Raw genomic sequence first — 16867 nt, 5'->3', positions numbered from 1 at the left:
CATATGTACAACTGCATCAACACCAAGATGTAATTGGCTCCCTCATGTAATGTCACCCTTCAAGCCTGACAGTTCAAACACCAAGATGAAAAGCATTTCTTCCACCCTGCATAAGTCAAATGCCATGATGTACTGCAATCTCCTTACACTCCAACTGTTCAAGCCCATAGGTCAGGCACTACACCTCACCATGCAAGTCACAGACTGTTCCCAGATGTCAAATTTAAAGGGGTTTAAGTCCAAATACATGTCTAGGGCTCCCTCCTCTGCGCTTAATTCAAAACTGCCCGACTACGCCAAATGTAACGACCGGATTCTCAGACCAGATAGAATCAGCTCACCAGAGCACCACCAACCCAGCCGAAACGCAACCACCTCACTCCTCAGGACCCATCTATCCAGGCACCTGGGTACCTACCTGAGGATGGGGAACTCTCAATATACAAGCTCATATCATCAGAAACACCACTAAATCTATAGGGATTACTAGGAATACTCACTGATTACTAAGGACGTCCATGCACTACACCACACTCATACCTCATAGTCTCGCGACCACATGGGCCCAGACTAATCTACCTTGGGCAGTTCTGATTATTTACCATTACACACTGGTTACACCCAGTGCTCGCTCAAGATAGGCACTGTATTCCCCCAGTGCTCTCACTATTTCATACAAACACAAGCCACAATCCTGTGGGTATACACACTAACCTCAGTCAGTGCTCTCATTAACGCCTCTTTCTCTAGAAACGATCTCATTACACACCAGTATCCACCCTGGTGCTCACTTACTTACAAGCCACAATCCGGTGGGTATAACGCCCTATCCCAACGACGATCACTTTCCTATGAATACCTTGAGCTCTCTCTCTCTCTATGTTGGGAAGTTTCTCTCACTATTCACTAGAGGTTCACTACTACAATAATATTATGGAATGGCCGAATTACTCAGTGTATAACTTATTCTCCTAGCTCAAGGGCTCCTCTCTCCCTAATTATTCAGTGGCTACTTACCTGCTGTAACACCTGACTAGAAGAAAAGGTTACCTGCACTATAAGAACAAGAGGCACACACTGTATGCAAAAGTTGTTCCCTGATTTAAGCGCTCCTATTTCCTTTTGATCCATCAGTTACTATACAGCATCTGGTTAGAAGAAAGGTTAGCTCTATCATAAGAACAACACATGCACACTGGTTCACTAAGAACTGGGGTATCTTTATTACAATATAACACTATACTATAACACATAGCCTGAAAAGTAAAATGGGAATAGACACATACACAGATCTGCGGGGTCTCTGTAAAGCTCTATTACTATACCACATCCACATGTAACTAACGGGGACTGTAAATAGACTGACCACATCCACATGTAACTAACAGGGACTGTAAATAGACTGCACACCACTGAAAAAAAAGGATTAGACATACAATAGGGACAAGGTTAATATTTAAAGATAAAGAAGGGTATCACCTAAGGAGTATGAGGTCTTGCTCTAGCTGTCATTTGGGCTTCTCTCTCGTCTGTGCCTTAGCTCGTCTTAGATCTTCCCCTGCACTCTTGGACACACATCTGCGCTGATCACTCTGCACTGGATTCCTCTCCCCCACGAACTCTCTCCACCTTCCAGCTTCAGTCTAATAGTTTCTGCCGCTCTGATAACCGTTCGCTCCACTAGCTTCTTCACTCTGTCTGATTATCTCTGTTCCAATGTCCAATTCACTCCAGCTGCTCCCACAGATTAATCCACAATATAACTTCAGTCTCTTCCAAAAGACATCACTTCAGACTCCAGCTGATCACACTCCTCCTGATAAGTAACTGCTTCTGGCTGCTTCCTTCAGTTCCAAACATTATCTCACTTCTCTCTGTTCAAAACACCATCTGCTCACAACTGCTTCTGGTTTCTCTCTCTGGTTCCAGCTCACTGACTGTCTGTCTGTCTTCTCTCTGTTCCAAGCATCCACTGTCTCATCTCCTCTGCTCCTCTGCTCCGACTCAACTCCAACTGCTACTAACTCTCTCTGTTTCAATCATCGACTGAACTCCTTCCAACTCAAACTCTTTCTGATTCTCCACTCCTTCTGCAACTAACTGACTCCGCCTCTGCACTTCACTAATATGGAATGCTGTCTCCTCATGGAAAGTTCCAGCCATCAGCCTGCCGCCCATCAGATCTCGGCACCACTCCGCGTCAAGGACACACACCCAGCCGGCCGGCCTTTTGTGGTGTCTTCCACACAGAGAATAATACAGCCTACCGATAAGGGCTGGCCGAGACCTGTTCTCTCCAAGTGAACAACAGCTCATAACTAAAACATTACCTTTACCCTGCAAGCATCTCAGTTCTGCAGGGACAGAAAGCAAAATGGAGTCTCTCTAGTTCTGGGCCTTGTAGGCCTGAGAAGGATGAAATAACACTTAGCTCTGTCAGAGTACATACACAAACCATACCAATATGTAATATAAAGTCAGGACTACAGGATCCACCCTCTACTATAGGTAGGATGATGAAAGGACACATAATTATGTCAAAGCCAATAGGCAATAGATGGATTAGAGTCAAGAATAAGGGATCTATCATCATATTAAGCAGCTATCCTCTAGTTTAAGCTTCTAGGTCTGGAAAAAAGCCTTAAAAGGGCCAACACAAGGCAAGAATACAGATTCAAGATGTTAGCAAGCTTAAAGTCACCATCACTCAGAAATAGAGCCAAAAACCATGTCAGCACAGATGCCTGCTATGTATAACAAGGGAAGGTTTAGACCTGGCAAGAGGTTTATCTTGTCAGGTCGACATGGCATGCCCATACAGGCTCTGCAATGGCAGGCCTGAGCCATGGTTATAGGACTACTTAAGAGGGTAGCACAATAAGTGCTACAGCCCCACTAGAAGCATTTAATTTAAAGTGCTTTGGCAAGTATAGTGCACTTTGCTAGATACTTATAAGTAAATTAAATATGGCAATTTAGGATGAGCAAAGATTATCAAGTTTAGAGGAGAGAGTACCAGCATTTTTGCACTGGTTAGCAGTGGAAAAGCCAGCAAAACCGAGGTCAGAAAAGTGAATGAGGTAGGCAAAAAGCAGGGGGTAAGACCACCCTAAGGTTGTCAGGTCTAACATGTGTCCCCCCCTGCTAAAAGTGGGATGAACTACCCAACCCCTTGGTTGTACTCTTCACAAAGGCCGAAAAACCTGAAGAGGGACATCAGCATTGGTGTGGTCTGACCCCAGACAGTGTTCCACCATAAAGTCAATTCCCTGTAGGAAGATGGACCACATAACAGCTTGGGATTTTTACTCCTCATCTGCATGAGATATCTGAGGGCTCAAGTTCTTTCTAAGCCAGGAAATGAGTCCCAAACAGGTATGGTCCCAAATTCTCCACTGCCGAGACCACAGCAAAAGTGTCTCTTTCAAATCACTCCACCTCTGTTCCTGTGGAAGTGACCTCCTAATGAAGGCAACTGGTTGGTCTAGGCCCTCTTCATTCAGCTGTGCTAATACTGCCCAATGCCATGCTCTGAAGTGTCCATTTGCACGATGAACTGCTTGGACAAATCAAACATGGCTTTTGTGAGGGAATCAAAGCCTCTGTCCATACCACCAATCTAGGCTGCTTCCTGAAAGTTAACTCAGTTAAGGGGAAACAATTGTGCCATAACTCCTAACAAAATAAATGTGGTGGGCTCACGCACTCTGTATATTTAAATTGAAAAAGAACAAATGGTACTACATTGGATAAGTTGAGGGCGTGCAGTAAGGCATCGATTTGTGATCAAAAGCTTGAGGAAAAAGTAAAAGAAGCATTCCTCTCCCCCCAGGGAAAAAATATTTCTTATAAGCTGAGCTGTCTAGTTCTTGTTTCCTTTTTTTCATTGTATTTTCACAATTTTGACCCTTGGATATCTTTCACTTTCACCTTTCACCTTTATTTTTCTTAATATTAAACTATCCTTTTCTCACTATTATGCTATCTTTTACGGGTTGTCACCCTCGTGTTTCACATATTTTTCTTTTATATTATTATTCAGCCATTTATTTTTTAGCTTAAAGTTCGAACCCTTAAATTCTTTAGGTTATTTCTGTATGTCTTTTTTAATTGCACCATTATGTTGTGATCCTTTATTATACTGGGTCTTTGCTATATTTTTTTCTTTTAGTTTTATTGTACATTTCTTCACTTGCATATTATCGTACATACGCACTCCCCTTCAATATGGATGCTTCATGTGGATACCTGCTTTTTTTGTTTTGACACACATGATTGACGCTAGATTCACTTTCATGTTTATTCTCATCCTTTCAGCATGACCACTTACCGGTATAAGCTATACAATTATGATCATTATTTTACCGATCACCTCTATCAGGTGTCAAGTCAAGTCATAAGCTTTTATTCGATTTGAAAGTACAAATCATACAAGCAAACACTAAAAAAAAAAAAAAATTCCTTGTATATATAATGATGCTAAAATGACTCAGAATGTGCACAGGGGTAATGCATAAAAAGGTAGGGAACATATACAAACAAACAAAAAAAATGGGCAACAATTAATGGTTTAGAGATATAAACAGTATAAAACTATATGAATGAATCATATGTGTACAGACAGGAAAAAAATATATTTGTCACACCAAGTGATATTTCCTGGCAGCTGTACATTTAAAACAAGGGTCCAAATATGACTCGAGTGAACACAGGTGAGTTAATTTGATATATGAAAGGACCATACATTACATACTGTGAGCATAATACAGAATTAAAGTTTCTATATACAGCATTAACAAAAACATTTATGTACAGACAGGAATGTATAAAAATTATTGCAGCATTATACTCTTCCTGGCAGCTGTACATTTCAGGGGGCATAAAGCGGGCATAATACAAAGTTAAACATTTTTATATACAGCATATACAAAAACATTTATGTACAGACAGGAATGTATAAAATTATAGCAGCACTATACTCTTCCTGGCAGCTGTACATTTCAGAATAAAAGTGGCAACAAAAAAGCAAATATCCACGTTCTCTAGAGAAGATAATAGTATCAAAGCAGTCTTTGAAGAACGGATATTATATTTTAAAAAGATGGGCTTTAGATATTTTACCCTTAAAAAGTGGTAAAATTTACAAAAAAGTAAAAAATGGCAACAGCTCTGTCGTGAAGTATTGTCACACGGGCAGGGAGTCTCAGATCTAACTTTCTGGTTTGGGAATGCAACAAGGTGATGTACAATACCCAATCTGACTCAAGTTAGTACAAATTGGTGGGAGGGACGAGACACGTTCACAAGGTAAGTTTGAAGCCCCGGAGGTAAATTCAATTCCTTATAGAACTTCACGGTGGCTAACTTACCGTGCACCTTGTCTCGCTCAGCCTTTTTAAAGTTTAAAAATGTTTGCTTGATTTCTTTTTTGGGGATTGCGACTGCCAGTTCAGGATCAAGGAAAACATCAATATCAAATAAAAATGTATACCAGAATTGAATGTATCTCAGCCACTGTATACATGATGAGTGGTCCAAACCTATACAGTCAAGAAAAATCTCTTGAGTGAATCGAGTCTCTGGCTTAGCCCAAATAGAACGCCACAATAAGAGTGGCCGAACGGCTGCTAAGTCAGATATAAACTCGATCCCTACCTCATCGTGAATTAATTGTACAGAGGCAGAAGAAGGGACACATAACAGTCTCTTTAAAAACTTATTTTCATCTTTTTGGAGCGAAGGACCATCACTATGGCCCCACACACCCGCCCCATACAGTGCGGAGGAAACACAGCGGATGTTATATATATTGATCATATCTGGGATACTTCTCGATCCGAGTTTAGATGCAAATCGAAATATGCTGCTGGTAGTCCGCAACATTTTCAGTCTGATGTTGTCGAACTCAGAAGTCCATGACCCATTATTGGTATAAGTAATTCCCAAATAACAGAATGATTTAACGTGTGTCATCTTATCACTATCCAAGAAAAAGCTATGCTTCAATTTATTTACAGCCTGCCCGCATGACATAACATAAGTCTTGGATTTATTCACACAGAGCCTCCTGTTTTGAATAAACAGCATAAAACTATCGATTAGGCGCTGTAGCCCAATCTGGGTGTGGGATAAAAGAACAGCGTCATCCGCATATAGTAAGATTGGGACAGGTTTACCTCCAATCAGGGGAGCATCTGCTGGGATAACGGCCAGGTTACGGTCAACACAATTAATAAAAAGGGAAAATAAAAGAGGGGCCAGAACGCATCCCTGGCGAATTCCCCTTGAAACTTTGAGGAATGGTGTACATTCGCCTAGGGTACCATAACGGACCTTACAAGAAAGTTTCTCGTAAAGCCTGGCTAGAAAATGGACAATTTCCTTCGGTGCCCCTGACTCTAGCAAAACCTCCCAAAGAATAGCATGATTAACTAAATCAAACGCGCTGCTCAAGTCAGCAAAACATAAAAAAAGGTTGCCCTTTTTAGCTACAGTATATTTATTAATAATAAGGTCCAAATTTACACATTGCTCCAAAGTGCCCATGCCTTTCCTGAAGCCATATTGCACTTTTGTTAAAATATTCGAATCAGTTGCCCAGGTTTCTAACCTTTTGAGCAGAATCCTGCTCATGACCTTTACTGAGGCTTCCAGCAAGGAAATCGGATGGTAATTGGAGGCCTCAGATTTGCTACCTTTTTTTAATAAGGGAATGATAACTGATTGACCCCAGGAAGGAGGAAAATTGCCTTCTGCCGCACAGTTAAAAGTCCTCACCAGAATAGGAGCCCACAGATTCAGTTCAGCTTTTAATAAATCAATGGGGACCCCATCCGGGCCCGGAGCTTTCCCCCCCTTGCTATTAGAAAGCCCTTCATGACCTTCCTCCAGGGTTACTCCCAGGGGTAAAGGTGTCCAGGATGAGGCCTCGGTAGTTGGTACAGCCAGGGGTGTCCCTTCAGGGTTAAAAATATTAGTGAAGTGGGTAATCCAGTCATTACATGCAACATAGGAAGTTAGTTCCGGGATACCATCAGTATTGAGAAAGGGGCTGTTAATTGTTTCCCAATAAAGTTTGCAGTTTTTGGTCTCTGCTGCTTCCTTTAACTTGTCCCATGCTTCACTTTGTAAGATCTTTTTTCTATTGGAGATTGCCATTTTATAATTGACCCTTAATTGTTTTATTCCATTACTGTCTCGTGGTTTGATACCTAGTGCCTTCTTCAATTCCCGAAGGGCAAGTATACAGGGTTTATCAAACCATCCCCGCTTTATAGCTCTATTAGATGTGGAAACCTTGGTAAAAATATCTTCAATAATGATATTTATAGTGATGAATTGTGACAATAGGGAATCAGGGTTAATTTCATTTTTTAAACAGTAACTGATTTCTGTTTTGCAGCTGATTATGACCTCCCTCTGTTTGACCATGGAGTTTGTTCCAGACCATCTGATCCTCAGACCATTTGGTCTGATAGGTACTAAATCAGTGGAACATGTTTCTCCTGTCACTAGTGATGTACCACGACCCAGGAGGGTGATACAAATGCTATTATGGTCACTGAGACTTTCCTCTCTAATGTGCAGGTTTGAGAAATCTCCTGTACTAGAGAACAGAATATGGTCTATAAATGTCCCAGCATCCCTCCCTGTAAAGGTGGGACAAGTAACTTTCAAATTATTTTTGTTACAGCTTAACAGGTGTAAGTCTAGTTTAGGTAGCAGTTTATTAAGGATTGAGCCGTAATGGCAATGTGGGAAGTGGAGGAAATCCTCACTCTCACCCACTCTCCCCCAGTGATTGACCATTTCTGTCCCGAGGCCGCAAGGATTCCCTTTTGACAGATGGCATGGCTGCAGATTAAAGTCCCCTGCCCACAGGACATCTACCTTTCTGTTGGAAATGCTTATAACCCTTACAATTTCCTTTTCCAGGGGGAATAAAATATTCCCTCTGGAGGCATCAAAAATGTTATTGTAAAAATTTACAAGGACGAGGTCATTTCCCTTACTACAATCAACCCTCAATACCTGGCTGTGGGTTCCCACAGTCGAGCTGCTTCTGACTACACAATTACTCATCTTATTAGACAGAAGTAGCAAAAGGCCTCCCTTAGCCCTACCTGAACTGGATTTAGTAGCGTTAAGATAATGGGATGTGTAACCTTCTACATTTATTTGCTCCTGGCACGAGGTGTCCTGGAGGAGGATTATGTTGAATCCTTCCCCAATAAACCTGGACCAAAAGGGGGAATCTAATTTCCCTGCAATACCGGCAATGTTCCAGGAAATAAGGGTAAGGCCGGTAGACTCAGTGGTATCATAAGCAGCCATCACCGGCTGGGAAACACAAGGTGTAGTCGGGCTAACCTCCAGGGTACTCACACCTGTGCCAGTTCTAGAGGCATCAAGGGACACACTCGCTTCAATACTAATACATGAGACACCTTTACATAAGTGCCCAGCTGCGGACCCGCGAGTGGTTTGGGTATTACTTATGTTAGTATTAGGTAGAAGAGGTTCTGTGGGGCTGCCTTCATTTACAAAATCCTTCCGTAGGTCCGCCCGTCCATTGGAGGGTACACAGTCCAACGTGGGGACTGCTGTAACACTGTCATGGATGGGTTGCATACGTACATCAACAAACCCTAACTGCCTGATGGCAGGCTGGCTTGAGGATGATGGGGCACTAAGTCAATCAACCATCTCTAGACAGTCAAATCTGTTGTTGGTGTGAATACCTTGCCACCCGTTCCCCATAAGATGGCCTTTGTTAGGGTACCAAGGACGGGGTACCCATTCCCTATTCCTGCTCTTTTGGGTCATCCAGGGACCTCCATAGTTCCATGCTTGTTCTGGGGGAATAACCCAATTAGGTGGTAGTATTGGGGGTGATAATTATATATGGGGGGGTAGAAAAAGGAGAGTCGATGGGTATTGATTCCCCCTTTCTTCTCCAAATCTGGCCACGAGCAGATATGATTCACGGTGGATGCGTCTTCGCACGTAACAATGACGCAATCCCCCTGAATACTCTTAGGACTCGCCCCCACCCATGATACCCTACGGACAGATGATATTCTACTGGTATTAGCAGGCTGTAATGGCCTGTTAATACTAAGCCATTGGAGAATTTTATTCAAGAGAGACCAGGATGGTTCATCTGTTCCTGCTGTTAGTTCAGGGACTCCTGTTAAAATTACTGTAAATGGAGAGACCTCAGGTGGCAGATGAACTGGGCGTTTAGACCTAGGCCCCCTCTTAGCCTCTGGAGGATTTGATTTTTGGGTCACCGAGGGTTTAACTTGGGGTGGCTGCAAAGACACCTTGGCCGCGGTGACATTGACAGCTGTAGGTAGAACTGCAGGAGAAGGAGGGGAGGGGTTTAGTTGACTAGATGAGAGTGACTGAGGTGTAGGTTGAGATGTGGATTTGGCTTTCAGTTTGGAGTTTACACAGGTATTTGGGGCGGGTAGTAGGGTGGTTAAAGGCTCTTTAGTTTTTGCCTGTACTTTGGATGTAACAGGCGGTCTAGGTGGATTAGCCGGTGTGGTCCCAGGATTGATCGCTACCGGGGCCCCCCCGGTTTTGGTGGTTCCCACCCTATTCTGATTGGGTAGTTTGGTAAGGAGTATGGCAAGTTGCTTTTCAATTGCCATAATACTCCGTTCCAGGGGTTGGAGATGGTGTTTTAGTAAGTCTCTGAATGTAGCGAGAAGTTGTGAGGTATCACTGTCAAACAGACTGGGGCCACCCTCTTGGACGTTGTCCGATATGGGACATTGCAAATTAGATAAAGCAGGTGTTGCAGAATTTTTACTGGCAGGGGCATTGTTAGATGGTGGTACAGTAGGCCCTTTCTTTTTATTGATGTTGTGGTGGTCTATGATGTTATTCCCCTTTTTGTGGGCTTGTGGCTGTTTTGGAACAGCACCTTCTCTAACCCCCCTAAGCTGGTTGACTTGTACTGGATCCTGTACCGGAACTTCGGATAAAATATGCTCAAGGTCCGGAGTAGTCTCAAGGCTCCCAGTCGATTCCAGTTCCAGTGACAGATTGGTAGCTGATAGATCTACAGCACTTGGGATGGAGTGAACTTGTGCTGTTGTACCAGACTGTATTAGAATTGGAATAGGGGAAGCTGATGGAAGTGGGGTTAAGGCCGCTGCTATGAGGCCCATTGAGGATCTCCGAGCGATCGCAAGGTCCTGGGACACCCTACGTTCTAACAAGGAAATGTTTTGATTAATAGCCTCAGTAGTTTTTGAAATGAACAAGTCAATAGGTCCTGTAAATGAGGCAGCTTTAAGAGCGGTTTTACTTCTAGAACCCATAGGCATTGTTGTAACAATTAAGAGTCTCACAGTCGATTACTCAAATATCCAAAGTCAATGAGCAAAAGTTAATACCTTTGAGACAGCGTCAGGAAAATATGACTCAAGGGGGGGGGGCCCAGGCCAGCCTGGTACAGTCTGGAACGGGCAGAAACGGGCCCGCCCTTTGCCCGGGCTTCGCCCGGCGTCCCGCGAGACGGCGAGGATGCTGCTTTTGAGTGCCTCCTGGCGCTTGCAAGTGACGCGGCAGGGCGCTGGGGCTTCTGGGGGTTGTAGTGCGCTCCGCGCTCGTCTCCGCTCGGCGGCCCCGCTCTGATGTCAGGAGAGCGAAGGGCGGCGGGAGACAAGCGGTAAGGCGTCCACAGGTGAGCACTTGACCCCAGGCACTGGACAAACAAAGAATGGCAGCAGGTCAGCAAGCAGAAAAGGTTTCCTACTCCCCTTCAATATAACCGCTTCATGTTGACATTCGCTGTATGTTTTTGATTTGCACAGTTGACGCGAGATCCACTTGCATGTTCATTTACACCCTTTCTATACGGCCGCTTCCTGGTGCAAGCAATACTCTTGTCCCTCTTCATTGTTTCTGACACATTTATTACATCTGGGAGACCACACACACTATCATGGCGACCAAATAAGACGTGATGCTGACTTGTATGCTTTTTTCACAAGTTTATTTGCTTCTCATTCAATCTCACCTCATCCTTTATACTTAAACTTCCTGGTGATCTGATTAAATGATAGAGCAGGTCGCATGCTTAGTAAATGTTTTTGGCACATTTAGGCACTGACTTCGCTTTGCATTGCCAGGTATCCAACATTCTTGATTTTTTACTGGAAAAAGTGTCTACTCTGAGTAAACAGGTAGTTGAGTTATTCCACCTTGTTTGGTCACCACACACTTCACTGCATGAGTGCACTGTGATACTCTTATGATTATGAATGACCTCCTGGTAACTACATGTACTCATACTCCATGGCACGAGTCTTTATCACCCGATCCAGGTTTTCACCGATTAGACACTCGATGTCTGGTGAAGAACATTCCCTTTTTATGACAGACGTTTTCTTACTTCACCGCATTGTTCCTTTCTAGAATCTAATACCCCTGATGAAGGGCTAAAGTAGCCCAAAATGCATTGGGATGACCTGAGATTTGTATGACACATCCTATTCATCGATTAATGAATATATTGCAAAAGAAATGTTACTTATCATGAACATTTTGATCATTCTTTAATGAAGCAATTCTTGAAAGAATTAAACAAACTAATGAACGAAACTGTGTATCATTTGATGCCTAATATTGATGAACATTGGATTACGTTCCCTCTTTTTGGAACCCAGCAGTTCCTGTATGGGACGCTTTTCCATAGGGGGAGCACTTTATTTACTTAATACCTCCTAACAAAAGCTTCTGTAGTAGCTGGTGAGGTCTAGGAAGGCTCTCACTTCTGTTTGATTTTTAGGTGATTGCCAGCCCATGAGAGTCTCAATCTTGGCTTGGAGGGGCTGCACTTTCCCCCCACCTACTAGGTTGTCACACAGCTAGGGAGCCTTTAATGACAGGAAGAAACACTGACATTTTATATAAACTTATTTCTTAAGCTGCCTTCTTTTCTACACAACTTTTGACACACATTTGCTTGCGTGATAGTGCAGCATTAGTTTCTCTGAAACCACATTGATTTGACCTAAACATAAATTATGCAAATGCTGTTATTATTCATCCATAAGGTGGCATGGATACCTGCATACACTTACCTTAAGGTAATGGGGAGTTAGATCATCCAGTAGGGGATTCTTGACAGAACACCCACCTTAGGCACCTAGGTTAGAGAGCACATATTAGGAGTACAATATATATATATATATATAGTACTTATATGCCAGCATATATACACTGTTTTAGCACAATGGTGGAATCATTTTCTGATGTTGCCCAAACCATTTTTTACCTTGCTAGGGTTAGGGGTACTCATGGTGGCACTGTGAGCTAGCAGGACGTAAGGCCAAGCTATCCTCTGGGGGTGCATAGAGTCATAGATTTCTCAAAGTTTATGTTTTCCCGCAAACAAACAGTTCCTAATGAGAAAGTGGAAACACGTTGACCCAGGTACACCACAGAACCCTGCCCAATCTGGAACTTATTGGCCTTGATGGTCAGGCCTGCCTGTTGTAGAGCTTGAAGCACCTCGTGGAGGTGATGCAGTTGTTGCTCCCAGCAGGAACTATTGACAGCAATTTTGTCTAGCTAGGCACACAACAGGCCTCCAAAACAGCCAGAACCTTGTTAAGCAACCTTTGGAAGGTAGCAGGGGGATTGTTCAAGCCAAAGGGCATCACCTGAAATTGTAAGTGGCACTCTGGGATTAAAAATTATAGACCTCTCTTTGGCCCCCTCAAGAAGGGAGATATGCTAATACCGTGATGTAAAATCAAAGGTACTAAGACTTTTTCAGTGCCCAGCCTGCCAATGAGCTCATCAGACCTGATTTGGGGTATGTGTCTGTCTGGGTGAATGAGTTGAGTACTCCGTAGGCCACACAGAACCAGAGTTCTGTTGAGGTGCCCAGTGGGGCAGCCTTTGGTACCAACACCCCATGGATGAACAAGGGACTATTAGAGGGCTCATTCAACCCTAATGCCAACATCTTGGAGACTTCCTCCTTGATGCTGGCCAACACCCTGTCTGACAACCTGTACATTTGTTAACAGGTGGACTGTCTCCAGTGCCAAAGTCATGGATGCACAGATGTGTGAGTCCAGGGGTGAGTGAGTACAGTGAGGCAAACTGTCTCAGAAACTGTTGCCAGTCAGTCTGCTGTTCTGGGGTCAGGGCGGAAGAGAGGTAACACCCTCCACTGACCCATTGTGTTCCTCTGCAGCGAGGAGGCCAGGAAGAGGTTTACGCTCCTCTTCCATTCCCTCATCCGTCACCAAGAGCATGCTCACTTTGGACCTCTTGAAGTGAGGCAGAGTCTATTCACATGGAGTACCCTAGCGGTCTGGAGGTCCACCAAGTAGGTGGCCTTCCCCTTCCGCTTGATAATTTTGTATAGGACGGTCCAGTGGTCCTGGAGAGCCCTTGCCTCTACTAGTTCCATGACACTTTCTGGCCAGGCTGAATTTCCACCAGAGTGGCCTTGTATTAGTACCAGAACTTCATGACCTCCTGACGGGTCTCTAAATTGTGTTTTGCCTTCTTCCAGAAGCAGTGCATCTGTTTGTGATGGGCCAGCATTAGCTGATCACATCCTGGGGGGTTTACTGGGAGCTTACTCCCACCCCCCCTTGACAAGGCTCAGAAGTCCCTTAACAGGGTGACCATAGAGTAGTTCAAATGAGCTGAACCCTACTCCTTTTTGTGGCATCTCCCTGTAGGCAAAGAGAAGGCATGGTAAGAGGAGAACTCAATTATGCCTCCTGGGCTCAGGCAGGCCCATAATCATGCCTTTTAAGGCATTGTTGATTCTTTTTATCAGATCATTGGTTTGGGTGTGATAGGTTGTATTGATCTTGTAAGTTACACAATTCTCATCACATATAGACTTCATGTACGCCGACATGAAGTTAGTGCCTCTGTCAGACACTATCTCCTTGGGGAACCCAACACAGGTAAAGATCCTCATCACAGTTCTAGCCACCACAGGTACAGTCACTGACCTAGAGGGAAGGCCTCTGGGATGCGGATGTCATTTTCCTCCAAGACCAGGACAAACCAGCTGCTTAAGGCTGTCTTGGGGTTCAAGGATCCACTTATGTTGCTGCCCACCCTTTCAAAGGGGATGCCAATGACTGGTAATGGGACCAGGGGAGTGATTTGCTTTTTCCCTGATTCCCACTTGCCTGGCAGGTGGAACGGATCTACAGCATGTGTCTGAGTTCTTGTCTTGCCCTAAATGTCCTGCCAGAGAGATGTTGTGAGCCAAACCCAGCAGGAAGGTCCTGTAACACTGGGGGCCCACCAGAACGCAGGCTTCCCCAGCACCAGGAGCCATAGGCTATCTATAAAGGAGATCATTCTCCCAGTAGATTAGGTGCGCTCTAGGGGCTTCCCCTGCTTCATGGGCTGAGGCCTGTCACCTCCAGGCCTCGAGAGTGGAACACTCTTTCTACACCCCACTGAATTTCTCCTTATCGGGCCCACCCTCAACATGCCAGGTAGGTAACCTAGGGCGATTTTGTCCTCACTGGTCCGCTCGGGGGCCTCCTACTCAGGGACCCTGTCAACCTCCACCATGGGAACTTCAGGGGCTGGTTTCCCACACTATTTCCCCTCTCTTTGGCAACTGCCTGAGCGATTTTTACAGGTTTGCAAATGCTCTTGTCTCTCTTCACGGACAGCCATGGACAGTGTGGTAATACAGACCCAATCAGGCAAACTCATCATCTCCAAATGAGACCGGAACTCTACCTCCCTCCAGGCAATGTGCTCCAGGTCATTACCTAGCAAACAATTAACAGACATGGCACGGCTATAGAAACTTTCAGAGAACCTAAGACCTCCCCACTCATTCATTCATTCAATAAATCTTTATTCCTGTTGGACACCCATAAAATAATACAATAACAATACATATATTAATTAAAACAGCCATGAAAGAATACAGTAATAATATGAATGTCAAAAAAACATTCAATGGATAAATTACTTCAGCTTACAATTACAGCATACAATAAATGGGTGTACAGTAATAACACATGAATCATTATAAAACATTCAGTGGGTCAATTACATCAGCATTGACTGACATCATGCAATAACGGGGCACCCACTTAAAAAGCATCCCAAAAAGCACTACTGACCATATCACTTCCTAATGTTAAGTGCTTTTCCAGTAAAATGCATAGCAGCTAGACAAACCTCTGAGGTTTCTAAGTTGGTTAAACATCTATAGCCTTCACAATATGAATTACAACAGCAGGTGCACCAAACAGGGACTAAAAACGTTCTTCTCATAGATGTATAAAGTGCACTAAAAGTAGAAAGTGCAAGGTGCTTTGACTCGAGGTACCGTCATACAGGCATGGTGGAAGGTTATCCTGCCAGCCGCCTTGGACTAGAAATGCACTAAAAAGTGTGCAGTAATCAAATGTATCCTTAAAAATCCTGCAAATTAAAATCTTTATTGAGTGTTTTCTAGAAAACTGAGACAACATTTTGCCTCCCAACTAAAAATCATGTGTTCCAAATTTGCCGGCCCCCGCCTCAAAAGGAACAAGAGCCACCGATAGATAGCTCTCTTGAATGTCTGTGTAAAATAATGGTGACTTACTGTCTATTCTTTGAAGTGTGTGCAGGCATGTGGTCTTTATCCAAAATTTCTTTATCCCCGGGAAACTAGGATCACCTCTGTCTGTGCCCCAAAGCTAACTGAGACTATCTCCTTCCCAAGCACTATACTTGCCAACCCAGTTGTCTTCCCACCGGTGGGAGGCTATGACCTCTTGGGAAATGTGGAGTCACCCTTGGAGTGCCCATACTTGTAGCCCTCAGTACTTTGGGGTACAAACATCCATTTCTTTTGATCATAGAACCCCCTTCCTCTTAGGATCCCACTGGGACTGGTTACCACTACTCCCTTGGGAATTATTTTGAGGATGTTTTAAGAATTCCTTATTTGTAAGTTTTTCTTCCCACTCTTTCTTCTGTTGGGAACCTTGACCACCTTTGTGAGAGTCCCTCCAAATACCCTTTTGTGCACTATGGTGCTTGCCCAGACTTCTGCCTCCCCAGCAAGCTTTCTGGGTTAAGTCAGCAAACTGTCCACGAAGTGCTGATGTAACTCAGGAAAACTGATATGGAGATGTGCTTTCTCATGATTAGCTAGTATAATCCATTAGAATCAATAACCTTGCTGTTCCGCGCCCAGCTATTCAAAGCCTTACTGAAGTAGTCCACAAACTGTACCCAGGATTGGTTTGGGAGCTTCTAGCTGTGTCTCAATCTTTGTTGAGACTTCTCAGGAGTCAGCCCAAACTTGGCAATTAAAATGGCCATCATAGTGGTACACTTGCTCTGGTCCCCTAACTCTATCATGAGATGTGTGTCCCTCCCCAGTGTAGGCATGTGTTTCCACAGGCAGTGCTCCACAGGAACCCAGTGAACTTTCAGTGCAATTTCATAAGTAGAAAACGATTTATCAATGTTATCTCCAACCACATAACTGGGCATCAAACCCTTGAATATGTGAATCCTTTTTGCTCCATTAGGTACTGTATGTATGCTGAGACCATCATGGCCGGATTATGACTGCCTGTCCTTGATATCCAGCTTCTTCTGCCTCAGCCTTCTTTGCCTCACTTTCAGCTTTTATCTCCTCAGCCTCCATTGTTAATGTGGTCATCTGCAGCTTGAATTCTCTCTCCTTCCTTCTCTCCCCCAGATCCTCTGGGGCAAGGCCACTTGAAGTGGCACTGGATTCTGCTCTCACACAAAGCTCTAATTCAGGGATTTCACCTTAAGCCACTGCAGGTGTTTCCTCAGAAGAGCCATTCTCATTTCCCCAATCCATCTTTCTACTTGT

The sequence above is a fragment of the Lissotriton vulgaris genome, chromosome 6 (genome assembly GCF_964263255.1).
Source record: "Lissotriton vulgaris chromosome 6, aLisVul1.2, whole genome shotgun sequence".
NCBI lineage: Eukaryota > Metazoa > Chordata > Amphibia > Caudata > Salamandridae > Lissotriton > Lissotriton vulgaris.
Note: the sequence above shows the minus strand (reverse complement) of the source record.